General features: G+C 44.3%; 1 pseudogene; it reads right to left on the bottom strand.

Annotated features, from left to right (window-relative positions):
* Positions 1-1928: 1928 nt before the first annotated feature.
* Positions 1929-2542, bottom strand: LOC148756867 (mitotic spindle assembly checkpoint protein MAD2A pseudogene; annotated as a pseudogene).
* Positions 2543-13112: the final 10570 nt, after the last annotated feature.

Raw genomic sequence — 13112 nt, forward strand, 5'->3', positions numbered from 1 at the left:
GAGCAATGTGACGAGAATAAGCGGGAGGAAGAGGTCCTAGATGGCTAATTGGTTATTTGCCTTATTTTAGGGTCCATTTTGTTAATGGCAATCATCCATTTCGATGCAATAGGCTTATCTTATTTTAGTTTTACTTCCTCCTCTCTTTCCCTAATTGTTACACTCAGAGAACAAATTCTGATGCATTATTGTTCACAAAAGTCTGTATTTTATTCAGGTTCCTGCACTCAGGCTCGGTCTCAATGCTGACATCTGGGGTACCTGGTGAGTGAATCGGGGTGTTATGATAGGAAATGAGACCAGGAGAAGAACACGAGGCCTGATAAAGTCTCAACACTGTGCTGATGACAGACTTTATTCTCTACCCCTGAAGGAAGCTGTTGGTAGTTGTAGGCACAGGAAGTGACAGGATTAGATCCCTAACTTAGTTGGAAAGATCTAGCTGGTCACAGTGTGGAGGTTGCACTGGACGAGAGAAGGACAGTGGCAGGGAGACCAGTGAGAAGAGTGGTGAGAGGCGCTCGGGCCTCAGCTGAGACAAGGGCCTTGAATTTGGAGATGAGCGGGGGTAAGAAGATCAGGGAGGGGCTGTGGTGAGCGCTGCCCTGTGGATGAAGCTGGCACAGATGCCAGAGTCAGCACTCAGGGGACTGTGGCTGTGTGGACACCAACAGGAGAGCTCATTCTGCCACCAGGAGACTCTGCTAAACTCTTGATCCTTCCAGCCCATAGAGGTAGAGAAAGGACTGAGAAGGGAAGAGGGAGGGAGAGTGAGGGCCCATCACGTGTGGGGCAGGAGCTCACCTGCCTCACCTCACTGATCTCACAGCCACCTGAGAGGGAGCGGTTATCCCCACCTGACAGGTGAGGAGACGGACTTTCCATGTCTTTGTCTGACATCACACAGCTAGTACTTGGAGGAGACAGAAGCCAGCTCTGCGCCTGTGTGAGGCTCAGGCACTTCCCCCATAAGGAAGGTGTCACCCCAGGCTCCATTCTGAGCAGCCAGGAAGCTCTTGTCAGTTGTGACCTCAGAGGAAGAGAAGATGGGGAGAAGCAGACCCGTGCTCAGGGCTGAGGAGGAAGAGATTTTCAAAGGCTCGAGCACAGGACTCCCCCATTGCATGGTGTGGCTTGTGCTCTTGTGAAGGGCCAGGCCACCACCTCACTCCCCACCTGCCTGCCCTGGTCCCACCCCACAACCTGCTTGGGTGAGTGCAAGGCAAGCTGGACCATTAGGTCATGTGCAGAGTTTCTTCAAATGGAATGACCACGATGTACCCCAATGCTGCAAGCAGCTCTGTGCTCTAACCAAGTGAGCTAACAGGCCACCCCCAGAAAGACATTTTTAAAAGTGCTCTATCACCGGAATTTAAACACTAGAAATATTAGTTTTGTAAGTGTAATTTATATAAATTACAATCCAATAATTGGAGACTTTTTTCAGTCTGGTTACTATACAAATGAAATAAATGGCAAAAGGACTTAATAGCAATATTTTGTTATCTATGTATTAGATACTTTAGGACCTAAACCAAGATTCTGAATATTCAGACTTCTTTTGTTGTGTTTCATATTTAAACACCACCCTACCTGTATTCTGAGTCAAGTCACTTGATCAAAAGGTGTGATTTGGGATGGCATTTTGTTTCATACCAAAACTTTTCCTACCTACAGTTACCACCTTCAAGGAATTGACATTACAAGGCCGAAGTAATCTGCTGGGTCCCTTTTTCGAACACTGCAAAAAATTGTGGCAATACCCTGGAAAGTCAAACAGATACCCCCAAAATGGGGTAATCATGCACGGTCCTGTAAAGCATGTTAAGTTTTCCCCCATCTAAAAGTTAAGCAATAAAATATATGAACTACAGTTGACTTGGTTTCAGGAGAAGCACGTCTGAGGATTTACGTTAGTGTTCTCATCTTTAGTCATTTCCAGGTATTCTGTAGGCCACCATGCTATTTACTCTGGATTGTGGTAGTGAGGCAGGAAGGCAGACTTGCTCACAATTGGTAATCAACTGTACTCCTGACTCTTCCCATTTTTCAGGCACAGCCTAAAGTTTGTATAAATCAGTAGATCAAATGAACAAGAAACTTCCAACAGTGGCAGGAATGTCATTGTAGCTGTGATCTGTCTGAACACAGAGCGAATTTCATTTTGGAGAGCTTTCTGAGCCTTTTCTCTGAGTGTACTGTCATTTTTGGCAGTCTTGTCACAATCAATATCAAATTATCATCTTTTAAGGACCTCACCCCTTTCAATATTTGAGAGGACTGCCACCAGTTTCTGAACTGAACTCTACTATAATAAAATTTCAGTTGTTCCACCACGTTATTTAGGTATTTCATGAGTTCAGGATGAGTAGTTACAGGCAAGGGTGAGCCCACATTTCTGCATTGGAGTAAAGGTTTCAGGTGGATACATGCTACGCATGTTATATCCTAACATGTTGTCGATGTCAAATAAGAACTCAGCCACAGTTTTACGGCTCCCATGCAGGGTGCTGAGTTACTGTGGGGAGAGCTGCAGGGCCATGTCCAGACCCACAGACGGGGCATGCCCACTCAGAGGGTGACCGCAGGGCTCACAGCAGCTTCCTGCCATGTATGCCCATTGATTTTTGATAAAGGGCAGACAACATGACATTGGGTAAAGAAGGGTTTTCCAACAAATGGTGCTGGGCAACTGGCCATCCAAATGAAGAGAAATTAAATTGGACTCCAACCTCACACCACACAGAACTTAAAATACATGAAGGGCTTAAATATAGGCAGTAAAAGTATAAACTCTCAAACAAAACATGGGGATACATTTTCAAGACCTTGGATTAGCGATGGTTTCTTACATATGACACCACATACAAGCTACAACAACAACAAAAGATACATTGGACTTCCTCAAAATTAAAAACATACATGCATCAAAATAAGCAATCCAGAAAGTGAAAAGACACGCCATAAAATGGAACCAAATTGGTACACATTATATATCTGATAATAGTCTGTTATCCAGGAGACAAAGAACTTTTACAACTCATGAACAAAAAAAGGACAAACGACTGAAATTGTAAAATAGACCTGAATAGAACCTTCTCCAGATGAGACATGCAAATAGTCAACAGGCACAGTAAGATGTTCCACATCCTCAGTCCTGATGCAAATGAAAACCACAGTGTGATCCCCCCTCACATGTACCAGAAGGGCTGTAATCCAGAAACTAAGACTAACAAATGGCAGCAACAATGTAGAGAAATTAGAACCCTTAAACATTGAACGTGAAAAAGTACAATGGTGTGGCCTCTGCATACAACACTTTGAAATTTCCACCCCACAAAAAAATGCCCATGTGGCTCAACAGATCCACTTCTAGAAATATACCCTCAAAATTGAAAACACGTGTTAAAGGCTGATACATGAATCCACAGAAGTGCTCTTCACAATAGCAGAGACATAAACAATTCAAATGTCCATCTTAATCAGCAGTGAAAACTAAGTGACCAACCGTGCAGCTACACCAGGATTCTTTAGCTTGATGCAATTATGAACATATTTCATCATTTCTAGAAATACGTTTCCTCTTAGCACAAAAAATTTAATGTGACAGAAGATATGTTTACTAATACACCCAAATATATTTAGTTCATCTACAATAAATAGCAAAAAGTTGATAAATCAATGTTCAATAATTAGTGTTTCATTATTCTCCTATTTAGAAATGCTCTAGACGTTGGATAACTATGCATCATTTAATTTATATGATAAAACTTTAAAATTTCCAATTACAAAAGACACCTAGAAAATCTTTTGAATGTACATATGCAATGTAATTATCACTTAAAAGGTTACGTAAATGTCTTTTATTTTAATTGTACCTATTTTATATAGTAGTGAAAACTTTGAGATTTCAAAGTCAGTAATTACCAAAGTTATTTTCTTGATATATTTTTTAACAGATAACTAATTTTTATAAACCCCGTTAGAAAAATTTGTATTTTATGCTGATAATTTTCAAATGCATGACTGTGTAATCAAAACAAGCTAAAACCAGCTTTAATATAAAATATTTCACCAGATCATTGGATCCTGAATAGCATTCGGGTTAGTTTGTTTTTATTTCTTAGTTTATATAAGCGTTTAATTTGTTAAAGCCAATCAAATATTACAAACTGGTAACACCATCCGGAACAAGAAAACATCTGACCATTTCAGACAGCGATCACAAATTAACAGAATTAATAATAACTAATAACTATAGAGAACACACAAGATGTTTTACCAAAAACCAGCTGGTTGTCACAAGAGCTCTATAACACAATGTAAATTTGTAAGTTTTCCCCATTCCAAGGACCCATCGTCTGTACATGGACACTGAAGTCTAAATAGTGACCTCAGTTCTGTCCTGTGCCTGTGTTCTGTCCCCGTGGGAGTTCCTTCTTAGGGCAAAGGACACACAAAATGCACACACAGGTAAAAGGAACATCTCTGGGAGGAAAGAATAAAGAAGACTCTAGATTCTCTAGGTGCAAGAAGTTAGCGTCACTAATATTTTTCTGTATGTAAATGCAGAAAGGTGACAAGGCCTCACACCTGTTCTAACTTCTACCCAACTGCAGACAGAGACCAGGAATTGTAATACACGTGCACGTAGGATTCACATAAGCATGACGTTTCCAAAGACAGTGAGAAGCAATCAGGTAAATATGCCATTTTAGACAAGGGTGGGAGGGGGCGCTTAGATTTTAGATGAAGAATGGGAGATATACAGGTAATTCAGGAAAAGCTAAACACACATGGCAGGTAAAGTTTTGTGAGGCTCCTGCATGGAGTCTTCCTGTCTACAGCTAAGGGGATTGTACTCTGGGTTTTATTTGTGCTTCACAGCCTTTAAGGAGGCAGGACAAGGGGAGCCGGGCAGGACGAGGGAGGCTTCTATGGTTAAAACTGTCCCTTTTGAAAGTTTTATGTTGTTCAGCTCAGCGGGCCTGGGGCAGTTGTGGGCTGTGTTTACATTTCAGATCTACTGGCAGAGGGCCCGGCGGTGATGGTGAGACTTTCTCACTCCTATCAGACTGAAAAATCAGCTTCCATTTTTCTCAAGTTTGTGATAGCTTATTAAATCCCTTAAAGCTGGTTTCAACATACCAATTCTCACAATCTTATATATCCAAATTTTTTAATATTGCACTTCTCTTGATTTTCCCTTCTGCCTTTTTCAAACCTAATATTGATATTAGCTTCTGTAAGACCCAGGAAGCTGAATAACTAAATCAAAAGCTTAAGAATAGTTGAATTTCCTTGTATCCCTTTGCATTAAACATGTGGTCTTTCTCTAGGGTCCAATAAAACAGCTGTTTCTCATGAACGTTCTCCAACACACTTTCAGATTTCGAAGTTTTTCGAATTCTATGGATCCATAGTCTGGTGACTGACGGTAAGATTTTAATAGCTACTCAAACCAAAAGGCCTTTTTACAGCTTAACCAAGGAAGCCAAAGGCTTTCTTTCTGTCTCTGTGGTATTTCCTTGCCAGGACAAATGATACAAGAGACATAGACACCAAAAAAATGACCACCTCTGGGAGGAAAGATTCAATAGAGAAAACCTGTGAGTCGCTACTCCCGAGAAGCTAGCTTCACAAACATTTTTTCCTGACAGTCCACACGTACAAGAGAGGAAAAGGACACGCAGCACTTTTAAATTCTCCACAACCCTGCAGAAATAGACCAGGAAGCCTGGCAGGGTGAACAAAAACAGCGCTTACCTCTACATGCAGAGGTCCTTGAGTTCTCAGCTACAGCAGTTTCCAGGAGCTAGCAGTGCTCCAGCCAGTCATTCTCCTCGCTGACTCCCCAATCCTGTGGGGGCTTAAAACATTCATTATTTTGCTCTCACCTTTTAAGTGTGTTGTCGGAGAGTGGGTAGGCGTTCCAGGATGTAGGAACAAAGCCTCCTGAACAAAGCCATTCAGGCCAAGCATTTATTACAAGAAAATATAGTCCCAAAATGCAGTACATAAGTGCGGGAAGAAAGGGACTGCACCTGAGCAAAGAAAATTTAGGATTATATTTGAATGAGGGCGTCAAATATTCAAGGGTGGAGTCACAGGTCACATCTGGGTGTTTCCAGGGCATTCCCAGGGTGTGTCTTTGTTGACGACTCCCTCCCATTGGAGGAGGGATTCCCTGTAGGAACTGTCATTGGGACACAAGAGGTGGAGATTTTTCCCTGACTGCACTGCTAGTAGGATTATAACCCATTACAATTAGCTGTATCTGTAGCGTTTCTTAGGAATTTTTCCCTGCCTATAATGCTAACAGTTTTGTAATCCATTACAATTAACTATGGCTGCACCTTTTCTTAGGAATGATCTCTCTTTTCTTTGTTTCATCTCACATCTTCCTTCCTTTCCTCCCCCCTCTCCCAGTGGCCCTGTTCTCTTGCCTAAGGTAACAACTTCTTATGGCTGAACTAATTATCAAATTAACATAATCAGATTAACAGTGTCATGCGGGAGACCCTGCTCGCTGCACCATTTGTGAGCGGGGTGGCCTGCAGGGTCTCTGCTCCCGCTCCCCACATAACGCAGGATATGGTGAGGCCAAAAAGGAACACCCACGGAGCCATAGGTAGGGGAGTCATACCACTATATTCTCTCTGGCGGCACTATACTCTCACTGGAGGCTGGGTTCACTGGACGTGCGACCTGCTGTCCGTTTTGTCTGCAACCCACCGACGACTCTTTTTCACTCTCCTCCACTCTCCTCGGCTCTCCTTCGTAGCCACAGCAGTTATATTAGTGGCTAATGGCTCAACTGGCTACAGCTGACAGCCAATCAGCCACAGCTGACGGCCATCTACTACCCGAGCCAGCACTCCTCCACGTGAGGCCGAGAGCCTGTAAACTACTTTCTGGGGCTCTGCCCCCACAAACAGATAAAATTGAAGTTTAACATATGCGCAAGGGGAATTCACTTACAGGTGAAAATTCCAAAGACAGTGAGGTAAGTAAGATTGGGTGCTTTGCGGGTAACTTAGGAAGAGTGGCACACTCACGGGGAATGCGGGGTGGGGGGTAAATTGTTAGGCAACCCAGAACATAAAGGGACATGGGGGAAGGATGGTCAGCAAGCTCCACGGGGCGTCTTCCCGCCTCATGCTAAGGAGTTTATGCCCAGGCTGCCTTCCTAGAGTAGGTCTTTCTATATGAATCTCCTTGGGAGGAAAGGGGAGGGTCAAAGGCTGTTTCTGAGCCTTTTGTTTCCTAACTACCAGCTCAAAGTCAGTTTGCCCAAGGCAAAATTTTTGGTCTATTCACTCCCTCCTTTGAAATTAATAAAAGTTTCACATACAGCAGTTAAATGGGTAAATTGTTCCATATTTCATTGATCTAATTGTTCAGTCCTGAGAGTCTGTACTCCCAAATCTCACCTTTTATTAAATATCAGATTACTTGTTTATGTGGGGGAGGAAGACTCATTCCTCTACCCTCCAGGTTCTTCTGGCTGCTCTAATAATCAAACAGACATGAGACAGATTAGAAGAGAATATACAGATTTCATATACACATGTGGGAACCCCACCCACGGAGGGAGTCAGAGACCCAAGATGCAGGAGAGGCAGAGAGATAGAAAGGGAACGTGGGTAGATAAGACACCCTGAGCTAGAGATGAAGGAAGGTCCCTAGTCAGACAAAGACTGGTGTTGACAGAGACTGGAAGTCAGACAAGGACTGAAATAGATGGAGAATGTGGGGTGTGAGGTGAGGGGTGCTGAGCTGCTGCCAGCTCATGGTCGCTGACTGTGTGCGTGGCCTGTAGTTTGGGATCTCTTGGGGTGTCCTCGTGTCATGCGGGGCGGCCTGCGGGGTCTCAGCTCCTGCTCCCCACATAAGAACGCAGGACATGGTGAGGCCAAAAAGGAACACCCACGGACCCATAGGTAGGGGAGTCATACTACTATATTCTCGATGGCGGCTGGCTTGGAGAAACAGGAAGCAGGAGCCACACTGTTCGTAACCCTCACTGCACCCCTTGCAGGCTCAGCCACCATCTTCTTGCTAGCCCCCATTTTCTGCTAGCAAAGCCACGGCAGTTATATTAGTGGCCAGTGGATCAGTGGTTACAGCTGACGGCCAACTAGCCACAGCTGATGGCCATCCAATCATAGTTGATGGCCATTTACTACCTGAGTCAGCACCTTTCCACGTGAGGCTGAGAGCCTGGAAACTGCACTCCTGGCTCTGTCCCCACACCTCGGCTGACTCCGCACTGTGTTCCCAGGTCTTCCATGTACGCCTTCAGGCCCCCCAGGACTGAAGTTCCCACACCAGGCCAGTCCTGTGGACCTGAGTGGCCCCAGCCTTGGACAAGACACCTTATGTATGCCAGGGAAAAGCTGAGGGACGCTACCCCACACCACCCAACAGGTCCAGCTACCACAGCTGTGTTGGGGGGAGGCTCTTCCAGCAAAGCTGCCGGAGGAGCCTGGTGTTCAGCTCCCCCTGCAAATGCTGCACCTGGAGTGGAGGCCCCAAGGCCCCTTCAGCCCCAGCTCCCAGGCCAGAGCCTGGGATCCCACCACAGCCTGCCTCACCAGCTCTCCCTGGGGGCTACAGTCTTGTCCCTGCAGGCCTCCCTGTGGCCTTTCCATACCCAGGCTTTCGGGTCTCAGTCGGAGCCTGCCGACGAGATGAATGGTTCCTGAAGTGTGGAGTGAGGATTGAGAAAAAAATAGACAAGAGACAAAGATGGGATCGAGAGGGCGAGCAGTTCTGACTAGACTGCTGCGCCTGTTTTATTTTCCAGCTTTCTTTTATACACACAGAAACAAGAAGGTTACAGAGAGCGGCTGAGGCAGCAAGTACAGATTAGTTATGTTTTTTCAAAGTTTGACCCTGACTGTCTTTACCTTTTTGATATTTTCCCGTTCCCAGAACAGCAGGTGTCTGTTTGTTCTTTATGCTTATGGGAGTTCCCCTCAGCGATCCTCCCAACCTCCGCTTGTAGTTACATTTTCTTAACCCTTGACGCTCCAGCTCCCCACAATTCCCCCTTTTTTATTTTTTGAGATCGTGCCTGGCTTAGGTGGTCAGTACAGACATTCTCACTTACCCGTCATTGGATATCGATCATCAAAGCGATCAACTCCTGTCTTAGGTTGTAAGACATCCACTGATCATTACCCGTCATTGGCTACCGATCTCCTTTAGGGTTAGACAGGGGCAGTGGCTTTTGGTCTATTAGCCATGTGGAGCCTTATTTTGTGACTTTCTCCATAAATATCTGTGACTATCCCCATCACAGCTTTTGTGATGCAGGGGAGGAAACATAGTATCAGGAGGATCACAACAAGCGGAATTACAAGGGAGGCCATAATTTGAAGCATTGAAGAGTACGATGGAAATACATTGTGAAAGCTAGAGACAAGCTTGTTGAGCGTCTCAGCTATATCAGAGTTTAAAGGAGAGGTCTCTTGTAGTGTCAAGACCTCTTTTTGAAATTGGATAAGATCAAGAGTAACATTTTTTCTTACACGGTCTGTGAGACTCATACCTCATAGCAGAAAAATGCTTATTCCAATCATCCTTTGTCTGTTAACAGCCGAAGCATAAAGTCCCATGATGTCTTACCTTCTCAGGGTCAAGTCGCTCATATTGTAACAGTTCTGTTGAGATAAGTGGAGAGAACTGATCTTCATTGCCCTCATGACTTCTCTCACAATCAGGTGAGAGAGGAAAGCCAGAGACAGCAGTGGCTTTTCCCAGGCAGGGGGAAGGGGAGGAAAGGCTCCTTTTTGGGTCTTCTAAGGCAGCTCATTGGGGGTCCCCACTCGGTTCCGCCTGGCTTACGTTGTATCTCCCATGAGATATCTTACCCGTCTTTGGCTGCAAACCATCTTTTGGGGACCAGACAGAGAGACATAAGGTGTAAAACATAGAAATAAGCAAAGTTCCTAAAAAGGCACAGTCTCACTGACTTTTCTTTCCTTAAGGAAAGACATGGGGGGACAGTCAGCTAGGCTGTTGTGTGACTGCATCTCCCCCTTTTTTGTTTTTGAAGCAAGAAACACAGAACATGTAGTTGTTTCATTTACAGCCCGTCGGAGGGCTATTTGTCCACATCTGAGGACTATGTAAAACAGAACAATAAACAGAATAGCAATATCCCCAGCAAACCCTCTACCCAAAGTCTTTATCCATTTAACAGGGTCTAAAGTGGAAAGTCCTTCTGCAGCTGCGGAAAGTGAGAGCTTTTTCACACCCTAGGGGCGTGGATGGGTATCTATAGATGTCTTCTCTTCTGTGGGCTGTCGCTCATGGTATGGTTTAACACCGACCAGGAATTCACAAAGGTTTTTCTTCCGGACCTGGAGAAATACAAGCAAAGCCTCTTCCCCATGTTATCTCGCGGGGAGAAGTAGGATCAGCTTCCCCACGTAATATTTTAAACAAAGGTTGTAATTCACCGGTTGTCAACCGCAACTGAGGTCTAATCCAGTTAATGTCTCCCAGTAGCTTTTGGAAATCATTTAATGTTTTTAAACAATCTCGCCGGATTTGTATTTTTTGAGGCACAATGGCTTGAGGCATTAAACAATATCCCAGATAAGAGTAAGGAGGCACTTGCTGAATTTTTTCTGGGGCTATAACTCGCCCATAATTGTGGAGCTTTTTTTTTAAATGAGCAAAAGCAGCAAGCAACTTTGGTTCACAAGAGTGGGCAAGAAGTATGTCATCCATGTAGTGGATGATGTAAATATCTGGGAATGTCCTTCGGGTAGGTTCTATAGCAGCTGATACAAATTTTTGACATAATGTAGGGCTATTAGCCATTCCCTGAGGTAGCACTAGCCAATGATATCTCTTAAAAGGTTCTTGTAAATTAACAGAAGGAACACTGAAAGCAAACCTAGGGCAGTCATCAGGATTTAAAGGTATAGTATAAAAACAATCTTTCAAATCCAAAACAATTTTATATGTGTTTTTTGGTATGGCTACAGGACAGGGCAAGCCTGGCTGTAAAGCTCCCATTAATTCCATGGTTTCATTAACCTTTTGTAAATCTTGTAATAATCTCCACTTACCAGATTTTTTCTTAATAACAAATATGGGAGAATTCCAGGGAGAATTGGAGGGAACAATGTGTCCCTTTTCAAGTTGCTCCTGTACTAGCAGCTTGGCAGCTTGAATCTTTTCTGCTGATAGGGGCCTCGGGCAGTGGATCTAGCCCTGCAACGACACTTGGAGGAGAGCTTAATTGTAATCTAGGTTTCCATTTTGATTGAGATTCTAATAAAGGCCCAGTCTGTTGAGCTTGGACTAATTGCATTTGAACAGAGAGGGAAGTGAGTGCAGCTTGTAATCTTTGCACTTCTGTTTCCAAGGGGGATCCAGTTTGGGTTGGTCATTTTCAGAGTATCTGATTCCTTTATGTCTAGGATCGATCACATCCCTAACCAAATTCCATAAGGAAAAAGTGTCTACCGGTACCTTAGAGGGTCCATGAGCATCATAATATCCCTGTAAACGCTCTCTCACCTTTTCCCAAGTTTCTAAGTTTAAAGTCCCTTCTTCGGGGAACCAGGGACATATTTGTACTACAAATTCTAAAAATCGAAGCAACTGAGCTTCACTGGTTTTAACTCCTCTAACTTTTAGCATGCTCCTTAACATGTGAGTAAACAGCCTTTTACTGTTCCCCGTCCCATTTTATTTCACTCCCGACAATGGTATCTCACCGCTTTCACCAACCTTATTTGACGCGTCTCATTTGCAAGCGGAGTCCTTCACTGATTCCCCAGTATTCAGGTCCCTGTTCGGGCGCCACTTGTCAGAGCCTGCCGACGAGATGAACGGTTCCTGAAGTGGGGAGTGAGGATTGAGAAAAAAATAGACAAGAGACAAAGATGGATCGGGAGGGCGAGCAGTTCTGACTAGACTGCTGCACCTGTTTTATTTTCCAGCTTTCTTTTATACAGACAGAAACAAGAAGGTTACATAGAGCGGCTGAGGCAGCAAGTACAGATTAGTTATGTTTTTTCAAAGTTTGACCCTGACTGTCTTTACCTTTTTGATATTTTCCCGTTCCCAGGACAGCAGGTGTCTGTTTGTTCTTTATGCTTATGGGAGTTCCCCTCAGCGATCCTCCCAAACTCTGCTTGTAGTTACATTTTCTTAACCCTTAATGCTCCGGCTCCCTACAGGTCTCAGACCTGGGTTCCTTCTGAGTGGTCCTCCTCGGCTGCCTCTCTTACATGAAAAATAAATCTTTGGTTTGCACCCCACTGCCCCCAGTTGTGGTGACTTACAGAGGCTCTCTAAGCACACTGGGAGTTAAAAAAACGGCTCTGGGGAAGGTCAGGAGCCCGAGAGGAGGGTGGCATAAGGCAACATAGGTAAGAGCCAGGTAAGGGAAGGTAGTTAATTCAGGTATGCAAAGCCCAGTGCCAGGTTTCACCTCTAGGACTCTACATTCCTGCAGGCAGCTGCCAGGGCACAGATGACTGCACCTGGGACACAGCCCTGGGTCTGACACCTTGGCTCAGAAGACTGAAATGAAGAGCCTTTCCTGACCTCCACTCCGGTGTTATTCTCTAGATGCACACAAGATGGCAGCAGACAATACCTTTCCCAGGTGACAGGCAAACAGGTATCATTATTAAAACTCACAGGATTCTTTGGGTAGATACCCAGGAGAGGGATTGCTGGGTCATATGGTAATTCTATTCGTAATTTTTTGAGGAACCTCCACACTGCCTTCTATAACGGCTGCACCAGTCTGCATTCCCACCAACAGTGCATCAGGGTATATATACACAATGGAATACTATTCGGCGGTAAGAAAAGATGATATAAGAACATTTGTGACAACATGGATGGATCTTGAGAGTGTAATGCTGAGCGAAATAAGTCAGACAGAAAAAGCAGAGAACCATGTGATGTCACTGATATGTGGTATATGAACCAAAAACAACAAAAGAATAAGACAAACAAATGAGAAACAGAAACTCATAGACACAGACAATAGTTTAGTGGTTACCAGAGGGTAAGGGGGGTGGGAGTTGGGAGATGAGGGTAAAGGGGATTAAATATATGGTGATGGAAGAACT

Source organism: Rhinolophus sinicus, chromosome 10 (assembly GCF_057876585.1).
Source record: "Rhinolophus sinicus isolate RSI-liver-muscle chromosome 10, RSI-T2T, whole genome shotgun sequence".
NCBI classification, from domain to species: domain Eukaryota; kingdom Metazoa; phylum Chordata; class Mammalia; order Chiroptera; family Rhinolophidae; genus Rhinolophus; species Rhinolophus sinicus.